This window comes from Tachypleus tridentatus, chromosome 1, assembly GCF_004210375.1.
Source record: "Tachypleus tridentatus isolate NWPU-2018 chromosome 1, ASM421037v1, whole genome shotgun sequence".
Classification (NCBI taxonomy): domain Eukaryota; kingdom Metazoa; phylum Arthropoda; class Merostomata; order Xiphosura; family Limulidae; genus Tachypleus; species Tachypleus tridentatus.
Genome location: NC_134825.1, coordinates 178,630,885 through 178,653,764, shown reverse-complemented (window position 1 = coordinate 178,653,764; position 22,880 = coordinate 178,630,885). Strand labels below are relative to the sequence as shown.

Here is a 22,880-nt window from a genome sequence, read left to right as displayed (position 1 = left end):
ACTTACATCCATACCAGCATCGTGTAGCATTGCTCGAAATTCCAAACAAACCAAAAATCCTCAGATGGCCATTTTTTGATAAATCTTATAACATATCTTAACATTTCAAAACAAAATTCTGCTTTTCATCAGCGACCATGTAGGACATTTTCTCTTAAATACATTAAACTTTCTGTCCTTTCGTAGTAGTATAACAATAGGTGAGCATTGCTTAAAATTCTTGTTGGTTTTCTACAGATAGAAATAACAGTTCTTGTTTTGCTTTAGCTGTAAACATGTCTAAATATAGCGACAAGGTACTGGTTCACTTTTAAAGTTAATATAGTAATATGCTTTACTGATCTTTTGAAAAGACAAAAAAATCATTTCTGAATTTCAGTTGAATAAAATACATGAACGTGTCCAAACTTATTTCACATAAACATCTAGTTACATAGTAGAGACTTTAACTTCAGCCCCTCACTCGCTGGTACAGCGGTAAGTCTACGGATTTACAACGCATAAATCAGGTGTTCAATTCCTCTCAGATGGCTTAATAGATATCTCGATGTGACTTTGTTAAAAGAAAACAGATATCCCGATGTGACTTTGTTAAAAGAAAACAGATATCCCGATGTGGCTTTGTTAAAACAAAACAGGTATCCTAATGTGACTCTATTAAAAGAAAACAGATATCCCGATGTGGCTTTGTTAAAACAAAACAGGTATCCTGATGTGACTCTGTTAAAAGAAAACAGATATCCCGATGTGACTTTGTTTAAACAAAACAGATATCCCGATGTGGCTTTGTTAAAAGAAAACAGATATCCCGATGTGGCTTTGTTAAAAGAAAACAGATATCCCGATGTGGCTTTGTTAAAAGAAAACAGATATCCCGATGTGACTTTGTTTAAACAAAACAGATATCCCGATGTGGCTTTGTTAAAAGAAAACAGATATCCCGATGTGGCTTTGTTAAAAGAAAACAGATATCCCGTTGTAGCTTTGTTAAAACAAAACAGGTATCCTGATGTGACTCTGTTAAAAGAAAACAGATATCCCGATGTGGCTTTGTTTAAACAAAACAAATATCCCGATGTGGCTTTATTAAAAGAAAACAGGTATCCTGATGTGACTCTGTTAAAATAAAACAGATATCCCAATGTGGCTTTGTTAAAAGAAAACAGATATTCCGATGTGGCTTTGTTAAAACAAAACAGATATCCCGATGTGGCTTTGTTAAAATAAAACAGGTATCCTGATGTGACTCTGTTAAAAGAAAACAGATATCCCGATGTGGCTTTGTTAAAACAAAACAGATATCCCGATGTGGCTTTGTTAAAAGAAAACAGGTATCCTGATGTGACTCTGTTAAAAGAAAACAGATATCCCGATGTGGCTTTGTTAAAACAAAACAGATATCCCGATGTGACTTTGTTAAAACAAAACAGGTATCCCGATGTGGCTTTGTTAAAACAAAACAGATATCCTGATGTGACTTTGTTAAAACAAAACAGATATCCAGATGTGGCTTTGTTAAAACAAAACAGATATCCCGATGTGACTTTGTTAAAACAAAACAGATATCCCAATGTGACTTTGTTAAAACAAAACAGATATCCCGATGTGACTTTGTTAAAACAAAACAGATATCCCGATGTGGCTTTGGTAAAACAAAACAGATATCCCGATGTGGGTTTGTTAAAACAAAACACACACACTGTAACTTCACATTATTACTTAGTCTTGACTTTATTGTAATTTGTTCTTTTTGTATTCTGCCTCCATTTTATCAGTTTCAAAAACGAATTATTTTCGTTCGTTACTTTTAAAAAGAAATATGTTCATAACTTCTTGTTGTAGCCGTGGCTACACTAAGTGTGACAGTCATATACATCAACAGATCACTCAAGAGTAGCCAAAGAGTTGACGACGAGTTCTGTTAGCTTACTGCCTTTTTAATGTTCTTTAATGTTCTGAGCGAAATGAACTTTCTGAAAAGACAAGGGTTGTAATAAACAATGATTTTGTTTTTCATTGAGGTTCAACTTTATTTATAATTTATCAATAGTATATATGTATGTAAAACATTTAATAGATTCTGATATGTTTCCCACCGTCAGCCTTAGTTGTTATGTTATTACACTTGTTTACTTCACATATTGTTCATGTTTTGTATTGTATCTTGATGTACTTCCTCAAATTATTATGAATGAATTATTCTAAAAATAACACATATTTTGTATAGACACATGTACTTACCACATTTCACCATCAATGTGTTAGTTAATCCATCATATATCAGTATAATAGAGTTTGAGTAAAATGGTTGATATACTTTTTAACTTACGGACGATCACAACATGTACGGTGTGAAGGTCTGTTAACTGTGTTAATATTTGGTGACATAACGGAAAGACAAATACTCTAAATTAATTTACTGAATTCATGCTATCGTAACTTAAAAATTCTAGCTTTTATCGGTCCGTGTTATTGGAGAAGATATGTGTGAACTTGCACAATTCTGGATACGGAAAACACCAGCTTACGATATTATAAGTGGCAGACACTGTTAGGGTGTCAGAAGCACAAAAACTATTATTGTCACAAATGAGGCCGGACTTCCCTTTTATGTTGTCGTTCTTTCGTGTTTCATCCCTCTGGAAAATGACCAAAATGGACATCAAAAACGAGATCTATATGCAATAGTCTGCGATTTTATCGTCTGGCGAGCCTAGATCATAAACCCGGAAAGCAGCTACTTGGCTCGGAACACGAACTGAAGCTACTCACAATCCAAATGTACCAGCAGAAGCTAATACCATCAACCGACAAACCGAATTCACTCTACTATGAAACCATGAATCCCGTGTCATAATATTTCTCTGTTGTGTGTGTTTAAATAATTCTTGTTTATATTGTTCAGTTAGTGATGAAATTACTCGGCGAATTTTTGCTTTGCAAGTCGAACAAAATGTGTAATTAAACAACGTAACATATGAAATGTTCCTGTCAGCTCTGGTCATTCTATTTTAGTTTACAATTTTAGATAAAACAAAATGTGTAATTAAACAACGTAACATATGAAATGTTCCTGTTAGCTCTAGTCATTCTATTTTAGTTTACAATTTTAGATAAAACAAAATGTGTAATTAAACAACGTAACATATGAAATGTTCCTGTCAGCTCTAGTCATTCTATTTTAGTTTACAATTTTACTGACGCATAAGGTCAGTCGAACTAAATCTAAGAATACGTAACGCGTATATAAAAATAAAACAATAAAAGTTCTTTTTCCTTGTCCCTAAAATTAGGTTTTTTTTTCAACATCAAACATATAATTCTGGAACATCTTTGTTTTTAAGTTTTGAGAAAAAAAAACTTCGTGAGTAACACAGTATAACATATTTTTAATATCTGTTTTATCAGATATTATGTTAACGTAAATATACTTCTTCAAACAACGTGATTTATTGAACCTAACGGCCCGTCATGGCCAAACGTGTTAAAGCGTTCGACTTGTAGTCCGATGGTCGCGGGCTCGAATCCCGGTCGCACCAAACGTGCTCGCCCTTTCAGCCGTGGGGTCGTTATAATGTTACGCTCAATACCACTATTCGTTGGTAAAAGAGTATCCTAAGAGTTGGAGGTGGGTGGTGATTACTAGCTGCCTTCCCTCTAATCTTACACTGCTGAATTAGGGACGGCTAGCGCAGATAGCCCTCGAGTAGCTTTGTGCGAAATTCAAAAACAACAAAAAAACAATTGAACCTAACATTACCTTCACCAGTCTTTAGAAGAATTCTGTAACTTCTGAGTCATTAAACTTGAAAGCAAGTCGAAAAACTGTTGATCAAACAACAACTTGAAACATCGTTTACTTTAGAATTAAATCTGGTCTCATAACATTTTGAAAAGCCGATAATGTTGTATAGTTACTGTGAGATAGCAGATTGTAGTTTTATTTTGTGACGTTTCGGTTACCATTAAGTTTGTACATTTTCCATCGTTTAGTTAAACTATGAATTTTTAATTATGTTAAAGTGCTAACTCACTTTCTAGATACAGCACGTTAATTTTGAGTTTTCATGTATTATGAAACGGAGACAAGTTTCCCCTAGCGGTGACGTACAGATATTAATGTTGTGAAAGATTATGTAGATTTATAGTAATAACTATTCACATGAGATGCAATTACGTGGTCTAATCAGTAGATAAAGATGGCTAAACGAGTTAGTTAAAAAGAATTATTGCTAAATATTATTACTGATATAAGAAATGGTTCATTTTTGAAGCATTGTGTTATTCTCTGGTTCTTTATTCTTTTGTTTGATATTTGTTGATATTCATCTAAGTGACATTTATTTTGTATTATTTATTAATATATATATACCTAGTCCTAACCAGATACTGGCTTACTAACTGTTGTTTTGTACACAATAAAACTCGGATGCTAGTTGTTTTGGTTATCTGTTGTTATAATTTAATAAACTGTTGTTATTTTACACCACTTGAGCGGCGTTTTGATTAATTACGCTTTGAATTGATTCTCTGGCTAAATTATTACGAGAAAGATGAGTTTCTACAGAAAATGGTAAATAATTAAACTCACTTACAAACCCAATGAATAGATAGAAACTGGAGCACGTGACTGAGTCTACCAATGATAGGTAGGAACTAGAGCAATAACTGAGTCTACCAATGGTAGATTGGAATCGCACAAAATGAAAGTGCTTAAAGCTAGCTCTTTACTATCACACCTGGACAACATAGACTTCACCTGACGAATTGATGAGTGAACTAACATTTATAAAAGTAATCATTTTTTAAAAAAACAACAACATTTTACTATTTAAACTTGTGCTGAATCTATCGTTGTTTCACGTGGATTGACGTCATTGACGTGTAAACTGCTCTACAACCTTCAATAACGAGGAAATAGATGGTGAAACATTCCAAATCTTATTATGTCGTGACTGACTTCAACATCTTGACTTAACAACGGCATGGCCTAGCGCGTAAGGCGTGCGACTCGTAATCCGAGGGTCACGGGTTCGCGCCCGCGTCGCGCTAAACATGCTCGCCCTCCCAGCCGTGGGGGTGTATAATGTGACGGTCAATCCCACTATTCGTTGGTAAAGAGTAGCCCAAGAGTTGGCGGTGGGTGGTGATGACTAGCTGCCTTCCCTCTAATCTTACACTGCTAAATTAGGGACGGCTAGCACAGATAGCCCTCGAGTAGCTTTGTGCGAAATTTCCAAACAAGCAAACAAACTTGACAACGAACGACTGGATATTTCTGTCCTTCTTGGTAACCCTGCAGGTTCCACGTAAGTAAACTTTTTTACTCTTTTTACGAATTACGTAAATCTTACGTAATTACGTAATGTACGTAATTACATGCTTATTAACACTATTAATTTTTTTTATTACATGCTTATGTAATTGACACTTGGCGGTAATTTTAATATCAGCACATAACAATAAGTTGGGTTAAAGCAAATTAAGCGATGATCTCATTCACTAAAATAAAGGTGCATATTAAAACGTAAATATTTTTAATTAATATAAAGTTATTTTGTACTTCTGGTTAAGTGCTAAGGTAACTTCGATCATTAGGTTCATAAAACCAACATTACATGTAAACAATCAGGCATGTGTCTAAGCTTCTGAGAAATGTAAGTCAAAGGAAATCTTTGTGGCTAACGTTTGTACTTGTGAAACAGAAAAGCATGTTTTGTATGTTTGTGCATAGCACGTGTAATTGTTTAAATGTCTGTTAAAATTAACTTACTTTCCTTCCAACACTGATAGCATTAAAATATTAATATTCTTAGGTTTTCATATTTAGATAAAAATACATATCTAACTGAACTTTTGTATCATGCATTTATTCATATTTTTTTACTTTATGATATTCTGTATCCTAACACGATAAAAAGATAATTTTTTTTCAAACTAGATAGTATGGAAACTTTTAATGTAATTATGAATAATGTAGCGTTTGTAACAACAAATAAAAACTAGTTTATCATTTATTATAAGAAAAAGAGCGATTTTTAGTGTTAATTATTAACAGAAACAAAAGGATAAGAAGCCCATTCCCTTTTATTCCTTCATATTTTGTTCCTGTAATCTGCCTTCAGTGATTCTACCGTATAAAATGGATAAGGCTTTTATCCATTTCCTTTTAGTGTCTCACTCTTTGTTTTTCTAGTCTGTCTTCAGTAGTCCTATATGTCTGTGGACTCAAACCGATAATAAAACGGTTTTCGTTATGACAAGAAACCCACTTGTAGTTAAAATGTAAGAAAGTCGAAACGTTGTTCACCGCTTTATTTTGGTAAAAGTATTAACACCATACCAGCCGTCCTGAATCCGGTTTTCGATACCCGTGATGGTCAGAGCATAAGCAAACGGTAGTCCGATCATGTAAAAGTAATATGTTCTGAAACATTTTCAGAACACATCCTAAAGAAAATGACGTTAGATAAGTAAATATTTATTTTTTCTTACTGAGTACATTCAAAGTAAACTTTTAGATTTTCTTTTTTCCTTCCTTGAGGTTAATTATCTTTATAATTAAGCAGAAATCACAAACTCAGGGTTAAAGATTTTCAGAATCTAAATGTAAATAATAATACATGATATGTGTTATATGATATTGTTTATTCTCTAAGTGTTAGGATTTAAGTGTCTTTTCTAATCTAGCAATGTGTGAATTCAATTAAACACACTCTTCATAAAAGATGTAATATTAAAAGTACGTTAGGCCTAACACAACCGTCTTACGACCAATATATTTATTTAAACTCATGTTTTGCTGGCTTAGAAAAAGCGTTCAAAATTAAACTGTCCTGCAGAGATAATATAATAAATATAAAAGTAGATAATTATGCTGTCCTTATAACTGACTTAGAATAAAATAATTAAAATCTCCAAAGTTGTTGAGATTCAACAAGGTTAGTTAATCATATTTCTTGATTAAATTATCTACAGCGTTGTTTAAAAACATTTATATCAATTAGTTTTCGAATAAATAATATTTTCAAAGTGTATCTTTATTGAAAGGTTTTAAGTAATTCGTGTTTACTTTAAAATCTAATAAAAAACGCCTTAAGTGGGAAAAAAGGTGTGGCTAAAAATGGATTAAGCGTGCAAATTAAAAATATCAAATCAAATTTGGAGGCCAAACTTGTAGCTACATTTATGCCATTGGTAATAATTTTACAGCTGGTATTCATTCATTAGTCAGTTTGGCCGCGTGTTATATTTTATGTATTTTGTTTTACTCACCATCACGCCCAAAGCTGAACGAAAATCGCAGAATGGCTGACTAATGAATGTATATTGGCTGTAAAATTGTTACTAATGTTTATAACAAGTTAATCCGCCATTGGTGACTCATTAGTTACTGACTGTAACATGCACTTGCATGGGACTTATGGGACAATTTAGTGTCAACTTGAATGTTTGGTCAGTTAACTATTTATTACACAATAAAAACTTCTAGATAATTATTTGCTATGCTATTATGCATAAACCTACTTAACTGTTCATCTGATAGTTTTTGTATGTAGACCATAATAGGGCACATTATTAGAGATGGAGCAATGGTAAATTAAAATATTAAAACTAATATAAATAGTTAGTGTTTTTCCCACTTTATACAGAAAACTTGCATACTGTCCTTATACTAATTTATGTAAGTGTTCAAGAAATGTAACACTTTCCTTTACCTCAGAGCAAAATATAACCCTGGAATTAATAAAGTTGATAACCATAAACCAAAACTTGTTCTTGTTAATAAAGTACCAAAACAGATGTGGAGAAACTGTAAGGGGCTTATAAATAATAGAAAAGCATTAGTATCAAAGTTGAATGTAGCTACCAAATGCTGGGTTTCACAACTTTACAGTGTGATGAAGTTTGTAAGGAAGGGAGTTTAAAAGAAGGAAAATCTCAGGTTTCAGACAATATATTTATGATTTTGTAAACTTCAAAAAATTGAGAATCTTAGGAATCTATAGATTTATTACTCAGTTTTATACACTGAATAACTGTATTCACATATGCTGAAAACACTGCACAACAAAGTTTTTGCTTCTTGAACACTATTGGGTGTTCCTTATAGATTTTTGGCTGCTGATCACGTACTGTTTCATCAAAATCTTCAGTTTCACCAAGACATTGCTACAATGGAAAAACAATATCAGGGCAAGTGGAATCTGTCAATGCTTGCTGACTACTGTTGAATACTGCAATGTGATGCACCAGACATTGAATACAAACGAAAATCAGGAGCAAACCACTTTTAATTATGTTGAACTTAATAGCATATTACAAACATAAATGCAGTTAAATACGTTATTGCCGGTAAACTGTCTATTTCTCAGAGTTCCTACGTGATGTAGCAAAACCAAAACTATATTTGTGCATTCCCACCAGGTACCTGCCACAATCAGCAAAAACTTTTCAAAAAAGTTGTGCAGTGAAATATAATAGTCTATACCTAACTGTATTCACATATGCTGAAAATTTAATAGTCTACCATTTTGATAGTTATTACAATGGATTAAAAATTAAATTATGGGCAAAAGTTTCAGTTTTTTGTTTACTCTTATCTGAAACAAATGGTTGTAAGAGATCAAAAGAAATTTTAATATCTCATCATATAAGATATTTTGGAGGAAAATTTGAGGGGATATATTAAGTTTTTCAAAGCTTAATGTTATTTACCTCTTTCAGTTAACAGTTATTCTATTATTTTGACAGGTGGCTTTTTCTCAAGTCCGTTATCTGATTTTAGAGGAAGCTGACAGAATGTTAGACATGGGTTTTGTGCCTGCTGTGATAAAAATGGTGGACAATCCTTCCATGACAGTAAAATCGAAGCATCAGACTCTCATGTTCAATACTACATTCCCTGAAGAAATACAGCGACTAGCAGCAGAGTTTCTTAAGTCAGATTATTTATTTTTAGCAGTTGGTGTTGTTGGCTCTGCTAATATGGATGTCAAACAGAATTTCTACCAAGTCCAGCAATATGAAAAGAGGCAGAAACTCATAGAAATATTAAACAATTCAGGTATTACGAAATGCTTGTTATTACTCAAATTGCTTTGAATTAGTTTTTTAATTTTGGAAATTATTGCAGTTTGCTACAAATGCAACAAAGAGGGACATGAGTAGAGATTGTCCAAAAAAAGTAGTGTATCAAGACTGAATGAAGAAAAAGGTAAATTGGTTTATATAATGTTTTGAGAATTAGCATTTTTCTAAAATAGAGGGATAAGTCAATGGAAAGTTGCCCATGGTACATACAAATGAGTGTTACTGTGACAGATTTTGTTGGAGTTGGTAATTCTCTCTTGAAATCAAATGATTGCTTGTGCTTACTGTTTAACAATGTAAAACAAAAAGTGAAAAGGAATTTAAATATAAACATTTAAATTTAAATGTTTGCCTCTGTATCTATTGGAAAAATGCTTGGTTCAAAGGGAAAATTGGCCAAAGGTTACAGGTATTAAATAATATTCATGTGAGAGAACCAGAATAAAATATAGGTTTGCAGATGTTAACTTTAACTTCTTGCACACAGATAAATGGATGAAGCTGTGATGTAAGACAGCTAACAGAAGATTAACAACAAGCAACAGATAAAATGTTTCTACTGTTGATTTTAGACTTTTTTTGATAAATTCTCCTAGGTGTTTATTGGTATGCTGAAAATCAGAATGCTCAGAGAGACCTATTTATACAGACAAACCAAAATCTAGATGAAGTTCCAACATAAGTTATTAGACCAGGTTACCAAAAGATTGGCATTCATATGGACAATATGGCTTTGGAGATGATGGAATTTGTGTGCTTCCAGGGTCGAGCTGATTCTCACCTAAAAATATTGTTTGGAGGAACTGTAATGGAGTATAACAACACTTGGAGGATGATGCATCCTCCATGCTCAGTATCTACATTCAAGCACTTGTACTCAAAATTACTACATTCTTTTCCTCTGAACCAAACAGTTAACTCTTCAGTTTTGTTGTATTGTGATGTACATTTAGTTGAAATATCTTTCGGTATGATTGCTTATGTGTTTTTACAACTTACTCTCTATATCTCTTCTGTAATCAAGATGAACTTTTGTGGGTACAAGTTTAAATTTTAAACATGTTAGTTTTGTGTTTCAACAGCTGAAATTATTTTGAAATGGTTAAATACCTACCCCCCCTCCACTCTCTCTGTCTCGGTATATGTTTTACCCTGGAGGGTCAGGTTCTACTTGACCACTTCCTCCTCCCTGTATTTATATTGGTCTTACAGTAATATAATTTAGACTGAAAATTATTTTGGTCCTTTTCAGGGCAATTTCCATGTATTTTGGTACATTTATAGTTGTTATTTTGCCATAACAGCATAATGTCAAGTTTGTTGGTGGCACTTTATTTATTTTTTAATTTTATTTTTTATTGTTATTATTTTTTATTAATTTATGCTATTTTTACTTATTTATTTTCATTTTTATGTTTAAAATATAAATTGACTGGGGAGAGATGTTTAGGACCAGCTTCATCACGTATGAGGTACCTATCTAGTTTGCATAGTAATTCATTTTTCATCCAGTTTTTATGAAAGTACGTTATTGTACTATGTAGGAGTCTATCTAGTATGGTTGGTGTGTTTGAGTATTTATGTATGAATTTTGATGATGTTGTTCTTGGAACTCTATCTATATGCTGTTGTAAGAAGTGTGTTTTGGATTGTTTGTAGTTTGGTTTTCATTATTTTATTGCTTACAGTTATCCATGCTGGAGCTGCACAATCTATTACTGGTCTAATATATGTTTTATAGATTTTTTTAGTATGTTATCTGTAGATGCTCCACTGTTTTTACCAGTTAGACTTCCAGCATAGTTAGTTCTTCACCAGACTTTATTCTTAATTTCGTTAACATGATTGATCCAAGTTAATTTAGAATCGTAAGTTAGACCTATAATTTTGCCGTTGAGGCAGTCTGAAGTAGTGTGCCATTCATATATAATTCTGGCAGTTGTTTTTTGTTTTGTCAATTTCGTAAAGACTACGAGTTGTGTTTTTGCTGTGTTCATTTTTATTTTTGACAGTATTCGCTTATTCTATTTAGTTGCGGTTGTATGTTAGTGACTGCTACTATTGGTATTATAGCACTTTTCCAGACTGCCACATCATCTGCGAACTGTGAAGAGAATCCATGATTTGGATCCTTCAATGGTAAATTAAACGTTTACATACATGATGAAGAGTATAAGGCTAACTAATCCTCCCTGAGGGACACCAGCCTCTGGAGTAAAGTACACAGAAAAGGTATCCTCAACATTTATTCTTCACTTTCTATTTTCCAAAAAAAGTTGGACAGCCAGCAAATAATTCCACGCGGTAGTCCCATTTCAATCATTTGGAACCTTAAACCATCATGCCATACACTGTCAAATGCTTTCTCGATATCAAGGAAGCAAGCAACAGTACATTCTATATTGTTGAAGCTGTTTATTATAGTTTCACTTAATCTAATTAAATGATCTGTTGTTTGTCTAAATTTCCTAAATCAATTTTGTTCTTTTGGTAATTTTGATGTTATCTCCAAAAATGTGGAGAGTCTATTACTGATTATTCTTTCGAGAATTTTGCCAATACAGGTTAAAGGAAAAAATGTGTTGGTGAAACATACTGGCCTACTTTTTACAAATTAATATAAATCAAACATAATTATGTGAACCACACATACTTACATTACAATTTTCAATGCCTTTTGCTTTACGCCGCATCTTCAGTTGCTTCCTGATAGCACGAGCCATTTTAACCTAATGTCTGGAACAGAGTAAACTTAAAACTCAATAAATCACTAAATTAAAAACACACAAGTTTAATAAAAGTTTTGGTTTATCAAAAACGTGAATATGTGGGTAAATAGATAACTAAGTGTACTTACGTTTAAATCCTACCCTCAAAAAACGGTTAGAAACGTTCTATTTTCCTAAGCAACCGAATAACAATATCTCAGAATAGAACGATGCTATAAGACATAGTATAAGTGTTGTAACCAATCAAATTTAGCTAGGAACAAGCGACACTTTACAAAAACGAAAAGAAAAATGAATACATTTTCTAAACCTAACAAATGTTTAAGTAATCCCCTTTTAACACATTTTCATAATTCTTACAACCACTTTATTTTTATTAATTTTGCCAAAATTAATTCAAATAAGGAGTTACATTACATGCAGTAAAACCTACATGACAAGTTTGTTGTTGTTTTTTTTAAATTTCGCACAAAGCTACACAATGGGCTATCTGTGCTCAGCCCACCACGGCTATCGAAACCCGGTTTTTAGCGTTGTAAGTCCACAGACATTCCGCTGAGCCACTGGGTAGCAAATGACAAGTAATTAGAAACATGAATCAGTAATGGCATGTTTAATTATATTTAGGCACGGCATGGCCAAGCGAGTTAAGGCATGCTACTCGTAATCTGAGGGTCGCGGGTTCTCATCCCCGTCGCACCAAACATGCTCGCCCTTTCAGCTGTGGGAGCGTTATAATGTGACGGTGAATCCCCCCTATTCATTGGTAAAAGAGTAGTCCAAGAATTGGCAGTAGGTGGTGATGACTAGCTGTCTTCTCTCTACTTTTACACTGCTAAATTAGGGTCGGCTAGCACAGATAGTCCTCGAGTAGCTTTGTGCGAAATTCAAAAACAAACAAACAATTATTTTTATGAGTTTTAACTACTTACGTCTAAATTCAGTGATTAATTAGTACCCAGTTTATGTTTTGATTTGCTGCTTTCTTGTTTTCTTAAAAATACAGGCCATCAGTGTGCGTATGTGTTTTCTTACAGTAAAGCCACATCGGACTATCTGCTGAGTTCATCGAGGGGAATCGAACCCATGATTTTAACGTTGTAAATCCGTAGACTTACCGCTGTACCAGTGGGAGACATTGGTTATGATAAAAGAAAATTAATTACCTAAACCTCATGTTCTATGCCTTTAGGGGCGGTTTGTTTGTTTTCGAATTTCGCACAAAGCTACTTAATGGGTATCTGCACTAGTCGTCCCTAATTTAGCAGTGTAAGACTAGAGGGAAGGCAGCTAGTCATCACCGCCAACTTTTTAGCTACTCTTTTACTAACGAATACTTGGATTGACCGTCATTATATAGCGCCCCCACGACTGAAAGGGCAAGCATGTTTGGTGCGACGGGGAAGCGAACCCACGACCTTCAGATTACGAGTCGCATGCGTTAACCCATCTGCCCGTGCCGGGCCCTATAGGGACGGAATGTATGTTGTTTACCTGATTTAAATTTTATTTTGTAGACTGTATTACTCATCATTAATTTAGGTGTTTGAACAGGTTGTTTTAAATGTTTCACTTGTGAATTTCTTTCACGAAACGCGAATTTCAGTGAAGCTAGAAAAAAAATTGATGAAAAGGTCTACTTTGTTTTATTACTCTAACAACATACCAGTTTCTATCATTAACGTTTCAGCACTAAACGTTTAGTCATACTTCACAATCGGTTAATGCTATTTTATTTTATTTGTCCACACCCTCTACACCCTCTCACATACAATAATAATAAAGGTGTGATTTTAACTTGATATAAGTTAAGTTCAAAGCTACACAATGGGCTATCTACGCACTGCCAACCACGAGTTTCTAGCGTTGTAAGTCCGCAGACATTCTGTTGTGCCACCAGGAGGGCTTAAATGTGCGTGCTAGCTAATTTCATAATTTCCGAAATATCCAGTGATTTCAATACACCCCTTCTGAATGTCGGCATTTGCACATTAGAAAAAAAACAACTTATTTTTCTTGTCTAAAAATACTTTTCCACGCATTTTTCTTAAGATAATTTGAACATTTCGTATTTGGTCAAAGAATTATTGATGTTGATTAAATAACATTAAAATATTATAGGTGTTTTGGTTGTGTTGTGCACCACTTGGAGGGTGAGATACTATTTCTTCTTCTAGAACTCTTCTTCCATAACACTGTGCAATCTGCATTATTTTTGTTTATAAAATGTGCAAACATCCCACGCTGATTTTCAGTAAATCAAATAAATTGATAATTAAGTAATCAATATATGTGTTACTATCAAGATAAGGATTATTTTTCTTTGCTTGTTGATAAGCGCAAAGCTGCACAATTGGCAATCTGTTTTGTGCTCAACACAGGCGTCGAGGTCGCACCCGTGTTTTCACGTTGCACATCCACTGACTTACCATGCTCTTTGCCGGGTGGCTTTCTTCTTATCAAAGGCACACAGTTGTTTTTTTAATCCCAAACATTGTATATTAAAATGTTTTATACACGCAACATAACTGGATTGTATATATAAATATTTATTTACTTAGTAGTTACATGTCGCCACAGCACTACGTACATATTTCCAGAGGTGAAATATTTATAAAGTCTTTAGGTCATTTTAAACTTATTATTTTGTAACCAAGATTATTTGAGTGTGTGAATAATATTGTTCTCCTTGGCCAAATTTATGATTTTGACCAACTATTTAATGTTACAAATTTCTTTTATTTTCTTTAGGTTACTAGATGATGAATAATGAAGAACTCAAAAAGACCATAAATATTGGAAACAATATTTGCTAGTACCTTAAACATTGTCATCTCCAAAATCTGGACCCGGCATGGCCAGGTGGATAAGGCACTCGACTCTTAATCTGAGGAGTCGTGAGCTCGAATCCCGATTATAATGTGACGGTCAATCCCACTATTCGTTGGTAAAAGAGTAGCCCAAGAGTTGGCGGTGATGACTAGCTATCATCTCTCCAGTCTTACACTGCTAAATTAGGGACAGCTAGCACAGATTAGCTCGAGTAGCTTTGTGCGAAATTCAAAAACAAGCAAACAAACCCTAGGTTTAGTTCACGTAGTTTCGATTGTAACGGCATTTCATTAACATATATTTATTTTAATATGAACGTTTGTTTTAGTTAAATATATATTAATATTTGGAAAAGCACGCCACTTCTTGTGTTAAATATGTATTGTGAAATTCTCATCTGTTATATAAATTTGTAGAAGATTCTAGAGTAAAGAATCATCAATTGAAGATATGTGTATTTAAGTTCTAGTGACTGCCAGTATTGTTGCCAACTGAAATTTCTAGAACCTTGTCTAATGATTATAAAAGATAGTCATCAAACTCGCTGAGAAATAGCATATATTATTAGTTTGCAACAGTCAGTATACTATAAACCTCAGAATTGGTAACTGTGATAAACATTTTACATTTTGATAATGGCTGCTATGACACATAACCCGGAACCAGGACTAGAAAGGCCAACTTCAAGTGACCGACGGTGGTTCTTGAACTTACCTGTTGGTCTTCCTGGCGGGTTATGATCATTACCATTTTGCTAGAGAAAGTCGTTTTTTACAACTTCTTTTACTCTGATTTCTCTCTTTATTGTAGACTAGATGTCAACATTGGTTTTATGCTATTTATGTTTTTCGATGCTGTTTTGTTTTACTTTCATTTCCTTTTATGAATTTTACTACATTTATTTTATTTTTACCTTTTTACCGGATGTTTGTCACAGATAACCTATTTACTTTGTGCCATAAAACACTAAATCAACTAACCAACTTGCCTTTGTTACGACTCTCAAAGACAGCACCATTTTAAACATGTTCTGTTCCAAGGTTTGTCCATGATGTTAGACATTGTTATTGTTGAGGGGGACAATGGGCAGATTAGGTGATACGTTAGTTTGCAAGACCGGTTTTTGTGGCAAAAAATGACTGCTAACATGAGGTTTCTCATGCATATGTTACTTAGTTTGTTCAACAAACCAGGTTTGGAAATCCATGGCATGTATTTAAAAAATATAATATTGTAACTTGCTCTAAATTTTATCTTGGCACATACTGATGTTGTTAATAATAAAATATTTCAGGTATTCTAATGACAAGACTTTGCAAGTCTTGCATGTGTTATGAACCTGAGTGTATATAATGTTTTCTATTTATCATTGTTACAGTGAAAGTGTGGATATCTATTGATATATACATTTGCAGTCTAAATACTAGATTTAGGCTTAGGTCTAAAATAACATTAGCATTTTTATGTGTAGCCTAGTAATAAAAACATTGCTGTTACAGCAACACTTCTTTAAATGGATATATTGGTATTTACAAATTCCATCACAAGTGTTAAGATTTGTTATTTAGGACAGTAAGATGTGCAGTTACTTAACTTTCAGAGTGGAACAAAACGTTTAAAGATTTGTAACCAATAGTGGGGCACAGCACAGATAGCCCATTGTGCAACTATATACTTAATTGCAAAGAAATAAACCTTTTGTTTTATATATATCAAGAATAAGATAAACACTAAAGTACAGCAAGAATCATGGTATTACTGGAATAATTCCTGTATTTGTTTTTTGTCTCCTGTGATACATATAACATTAAAGTTGGATATCTGAGCCATATAAAGCTTTGTTTGATATCATTGTAACAATGAAAATGTAGTTTGTTGTTGATTGTTTTTCACAGAATTTTTCAATTCAAAAGCTGGATTTGGCTGAGACAAAATGAATCAATACATTCCCATATGTGGCCTTAATTTGATTTTTACAAACACTACTCTCATTAGTCATTACTCGCAGGAACAATTTCTGTATTATAGATGCTTGTCCTTTTTTCTGCTCCCTCAGTGGGGCAGTGATACATCTACATACCTCATAATGCTAGAAACCAGGTTTTGATACCCACAGTGAGCAGAGCACAGATAGCCCATCATGTGGCTTTATGCTTAAATTTAAACATATCCTTTCTTCCTAAGTTATTTTGACTTAAACTTTAAATTTGGTAAAATAATGTACAGCATTAGATTCTGATGGGGACAGTGGAGATGAGTTATGTGAAACCAAAAGCATGTAAACAAAATTCAGCAGTACTGAAATAAATTTTGTATGTCTTACCTCTGGTAGATGTGACCTAATACTTCAGTATTAGGTTGTGCTTCTCAAGGATTAAAAACAAAGCTGTTGACTGGACAGCTGCACATATATCGTAAAGTTGCATTTTGTACAATATTTAAACATCTATTGCATATGATCACAAAACTTCATTCAGATTTAATGTGAAATAAACTTTTGTTTTTTACAAGACAAATCATAGCTGGTTAATTTAGAAATGTGTAACTAGAGGTCTTACAAACATAATTGGATATGTTGTTTCAAATACTTTACTAAGTTTATGTGATTGTCAGATTGATTCATGTGGTAAAATGACAAGTAAGTGATTTGATTTTTGTTTACAAAGCCTATTTCATACTGAAAGTTGTCCAGGAATGGCTCAATATGCATCTAAAAATATGTACAACCCCATAGCTTTGGGGGGGAAGAGGGCTAGGTGGCTTTTAAAACTCCAGCTAATATATATATTTCAGTGAAATGTTCACTGAAAACTCACCCATGTTTATCCTCGGTTTATTTTTCCAAAACTGTTCTCTTATAAGCTTTTGTGTGTACATGGAAACTACATGGTACAATTTATAAAATGTAAATCATACTAAACATACCGTACTAGCCCAAACATAAGTTGTTGTTTTTGCTGAAAGCATATAAGAACTAAACTTTCCTTAATTGTTGTCTGCTGTCTGAGGCACCTTTTGAGCACATGATCAATGGGCTCTTGTTAGGTCTTTAACGTTATTTTTCATGTTAAAACATGCTCATGTTACTGTTGGTCTCAGTTGCAGAGAAATGCATTACATTGTTTGTGATGTCTATGTTTAAGATTGTATTGATTAAAATTGATCATGGAGGAAGCATCCATTAGGTTTGTGATATCCATAGTTTGTTGTTTCCATGTGTTTGTAGGTGTGAAAGAAGTTTTCATAATTAACTATAGTTCAACTTAAATATGGTTATCAATAGATCTTTTTAAAATCCAGGTTTAGTCACAGGTGGTGTATCCAAGTCACTAACTGAAAGTGATCTGATTGTTTTATATGCTACTGAAAATGTTCAACATTTTAAGTTAGAAGTCTCATTAGTTATTGTATCCACTATATTTTGTTTGATAAGAAACATTTCAGTGTTTGTTCCTTTCAATTTTTTCAGGGAATATTTTGGACTTAAGATAGTCCTGTACTTTGCTTGACTTGGATTTTACACCTGTATGTTGATTCCAGCTTCAGTAGTAGGAGTGTTGTGTTTTCTGTATGGGTGCTTCACCTTGTTGGGTGATGCTCACAGGTATGAATAAGGGGGGGAGAAAATGATAGTTATCAATATCTACTAGTGTTACTGTCACGAATGCCACCTAGTTGATGTATGTAGCATTTGTTAAAGAATATTGTACATTAATGCGTGCTCCACCTAAGATTATTACACATGTTACCCTTATCAATGATGGAGTTATTTCTCCCCACTGGGAGCGCAAACATGAATATTTTCCTCACAGTAACTAAACTAACAATATCTTTACAGCTGACTCGCCACATCTCACTCTTGACTAAAATTGAGCAACTCATTTGAAAGTTAGGTCTACCTGTATTGTGGTGTAGTATCGTTCATATATCAGTGGGAACTAACGATCCATCTCTCTGATAGTTTCTCGTAAAGACAGAGGAGCTGTAGAGTAACCCTATTAATAAAAGTGATGAAAAACTGCCAAGATATTCACTGAAATTAATAAAGATGGCATTCTTACTTATAAAAACAATTTGAATATTATGCCATTAGGTATCAGCCATAATTTTCTATGGTTTACCTTATATTTGTAAAGAAGGAGTTTCATTACGACCTTTTGTTTTCTACAATAGAGCTTTCAGCCATACTTTACTGGGCTTTAGTTGAATTTTTAAAATGTTCACTATCATTGAATTTATATAAATAAATGTCAGTATGTGTCTGTTTCTCATATGTCTCCACGTTTCTTGCTCAATTAACACCAAAGCTAACACGGTGATATAGCTCTGTTTGTTATTCGTCTACAAACCATTAACTAGATAATCAGACCAACTCTTGCAATTTCATCTTTCACAAATGCTAATAGTTATACACTACATTATTTATACCCAATAGAAAATTAAAGTTTCAATCTGTCAAGCGATCTGGTTTGTTGTTTTCTTTATGCAGTTTTGTCTATTTTATCATTTGGTTTCACATTTTTTTGATGGAAATTACTGATTACACAGTAATCACACAGGTGAGCTTAGCTGATTTCCTTAACGTATATTATCACATTTATAGAACAGTGTTTTCTGTGTATTATTATTCTCTGTTCTTAGTTGTACTATTTAATTACATAAAAAACATTATTAATTGTAATAATTTCGTAAATAGAAAAGTGAGCTTAAGTTTCATGACAGTTTACAGCAAAAAAGAGAAGACCCAGGAGAATATTATATTCTTTATTTTTCATATGTGTGTTTTATTTATTATTTATATCACTGAGTAAAATGTACAAAATGTAACTTATGAGATAAGGTAAAGTAATTCTTTTTAGTTTGGTATGCTTTTGAGCAGCCCATGGGTTATTTAATTTTGGGTTTTGGTTTCAGTTTCGGATCTCTTGTAAAAACAATCTTGTGAGGGATGTCAACATATTTAACTTGATTATTATTTTTAGTTTCATGTACAATAAGATTATGTTCGCTTTGGCAACATTTTAATTGACACATGAGTGTTGATTTCAGAGCTCTCCCAGTAATAAATTTGTTTCGGTTTCAGCATTTTCAATAACAATAAAACGTGTCTCTGGTGATGTTCTGATTTACTGCCAAGTCTTACAGTGATACTTTTATCAGCATTGTAGACAAGTCTAGTAGAGGGAGGCCTGATGTTGCTTGACATATCCCTCTGGATACATTCATCGTCTTTTATTTCTTTTGAAGCTGGTGTTTCTGCCTGAAGATTTCATTATAATTAGTGATTAATCATCAATCGAAAAAAATGTTTTAATAACAATAATAAGTTAATAAACATTTTAAAAATATATAATTTATTCTTTATGTAGCAGTCGTTTTACTATAATATGAGTAAAACCAAATAAATGTTTGTATGAAAATTGTAAGTTATGAAATTGGTTTCAGGTGTCTGATAAACGTTTTCTCAAAACTACGAAATATATCTCAAGTATTGTCCCAAATAGTGAGAAAGGTAATATAGAGCAGATAATAGCTTTAAATAATGTTTTACATTTATATTGTTTGTTCACAAATATTAACTTGCTAAAACAAGATAAAACTACTGTTATAAATAAATGTCAATTGTTCTCCTCATTTCATTGTTATATAAATTAAGCATGAAAAGTTATGTAATCTGATCTACAAATGACTATAAAGAGGAAGAGTTTTCAAACTGTCTTATCATAGTTGTAACACTGTAGTAAATCACGGAGTTTATAGTTCTTTAAAATATTCAATAATCTTAGTAAAGTCCAAAAGAAGACAGCTGGATATTTCACTAAATGTCTGTCAGACCAATGAAAGTTGACTGACTATAAAAACAAACACTGATGCAAAATGTCTCAAAGTGTTATTAACAAGATATGGTGGAATCACGTGTAACAAAATGGTACAAATACACTGTTACTGGACTGAAAAGAATAACGTCCACATTTAAGTAAGTTACCGTCATCTAACGATTCGCTACAATTATGTGATAACTGTTAAAAACAGAATCAGATGTTCGTAGCTGCAACCGAACGTCATTTCAGTGTATGTACGGTTGAAAACACAAAAGGTTTGGTAATACTACTGAGACAAGGTATATTTTAGTTATAGTAAGACACAAAATAACTCACTTTAATATCAGTGGTGGAAATATGTGTGATAATGAAAAATCACGAATGGACACTCTGACCTTTATGTTTTCCAGATGTCATTAAGACGATACATAATATGCTGTCATATATGTTAACGTTTGGTTCTGACTTCAGCTGAATGGATGATAATTGTCTTCCCACGTGTAATAATATTGAAGAAGAGATGATTGATCAGCTTAACTAGGGTACAGAATTATCAGACCTCAATAGTATCGAACATGTATCGGTCTCTTTTGGAAGAATTACATGTATTTAAATGACTGAACATTAAGGATTCTCTGAATGCATCTTTTTCAGTAGTTGTGGATGCCTCAGGATCTTAACAACACTGATTGTAAGCATGCAACATCGATATGATATTGGTCACACAGTTTGACACAGTATACATTACATTAAAGTGAAATAATAATCAGTGATGTCGAGAAACCCACTTGTTGAGAAATTTATATGCAAAAACGGCTCGTTTGGGTTGAGAAAATATTTTACATAGAAGAGCGAACAACGTTTCGACCTTCTTCGGTCTTCGTCAGGTTCACAAAGAAAGAGGTAACTGACCGGAAGCTGACCACATGTTTGAAAGGGGTTGTGTAACTGTGTGTCAAAATATAGAGGGCGGTATTAGATGTTTGAATATATAATTTTATTTATTTTATTATATTAATATAGGTATAAAGGCGTTCCTTTATATTGGTTTATTTTGGGTTTATGTTGTTGTATAAGTAAGGCTTCTTTAATTTTGCGTTTGTTTATGCTTGTTTCTTTATTTAGTATTTGAGTGTTTTCTATGGTTATGTTGTGTTTATTTGACTTACAGTGTTCGAAAACGTGTGAAGGTGACTTTTTATGTTCTTTGAATCTGGTTTCCATTTTTCTACTTGTTTCTCCAATATAGAAGTCGTGGCAGTTATCACATTGTATTTTATAAATAATGTTGGTGTGGTGTTTGTCAGTGTAGTTTTTACATAGTATAGACTTCAGTTTTGTGTCGGGTTTTTGAATAAATTTGGTATTAACTGGAATGTCATATTTTGTTACTAATTTTTTGCCAAATGTTGGTTATTTGTTTGCTGATGTCGGGAATATATGGTATACAGCAGTATATGGTTTCGTGGTTTTTTGATTCGTGAGCTGTATTTACTTTAGTTGGTTGATTTTGCTTTCTGTGTAGGTGTGTGCTTATAATGTTTTCTACGGTTTGTGGAGGAAACTTATTGATGTTGATGAAGTATTGTTTTATTTTGTCTAATTCATCGTTAATTTTATCTGGTGAGCATAGTTTTATGGTTGTGTTTATTTGGTTTTTTAGTATGTTGAGTTTTTGTTTTGTTTCATGTGCTGAGTCCCAAGGAATGTATAGTCCAGTATGGGTGATTTTTCGGTGGATTTCTGTTTTGAATTGTGTGTCAGTACACTGACAAACACCACACCAACATTATTCAGATCTATATTACAAACGCCTTTCTTCCTATTTCCATTACAGAGTTCTCTAGATGCTTCCTTTTCTACATCCACTGATGTTATAATTTATTGTTTCAAACACTACATTGTCTCCTATAATTTCAGTCACGTGGTCAAAGCGTGTACTCCACATCTTCGTTGACTTGGTCTGTGGTTTCGTTATTACATGCAAGATAGCCTTCTGTTTTCATACTCATGGAAAGAGTCCTCCAGTCATATCTTTGATGGTAGAAACCCGTTTTAGATGAATTGACAAAATGTTTAAATCCTTACTCACTCCAACCCAATACTTTATCCTCTTGACCCAACCATTTTCCCTGTTTCCGACTGTTTTGGTTCCTTCACTTTGAATCGTACCAACCCCTCACCTCTTCAGAAATGTTATGTTTACTGGTTGTAATACATCATTGAACAACAATATCATCTTAAACATATGTACCAGCATAAGCAATTCTTCCACATCAGTGTGCCCGACCTCTTTTCTGTACATTGGACATGTTTGTATTCCTTACCACTGCTTGTGAATTGTTTGATTATGATCCATTCTGATAATTTCGTGGTGATTTTTTACATCAATTATAGAGCAGAT

The 22,880-nt window shown here is 33.2% G+C and overlaps 1 protein-coding gene and 1 long non-coding RNA gene across 4 annotated transcripts in view; one reads left to right on the top strand and one right to left on the bottom strand.

The window, feature by feature from the left end:
- The window catches only part of LOC143231324 (uncharacterized), a 196,480-nt gene that overhangs the window by 108,357 nt on the left and 65,243 nt on the right, over positions 1–22,880 (bottom strand). Inside the window, exon 6 of one of the 3 annotated variants that reach the window (XR_013016882.1) lies at positions 19,783–19,914. The exons of the other annotated variants lie outside the window; for them this stretch is intronic. The gene's annotated coding sequence lies outside the window, so the exon portion shown is untranslated. Of the gene's footprint in view, positions 1–19,782; positions 19,915–22,880 lie in introns of those variants that run through there. 3 annotated transcript variants of the gene reach the window in all.
- LOC143231408 (uncharacterized) lies at positions 8,903–20,074 on the top strand. The gene is made up of 2 exons (XR_013016907.1): positions 8,903–9,067; positions 19,738–20,074. It is a non-coding gene; the product is annotated as an uncharacterized LOC143231408 (long non-coding RNA).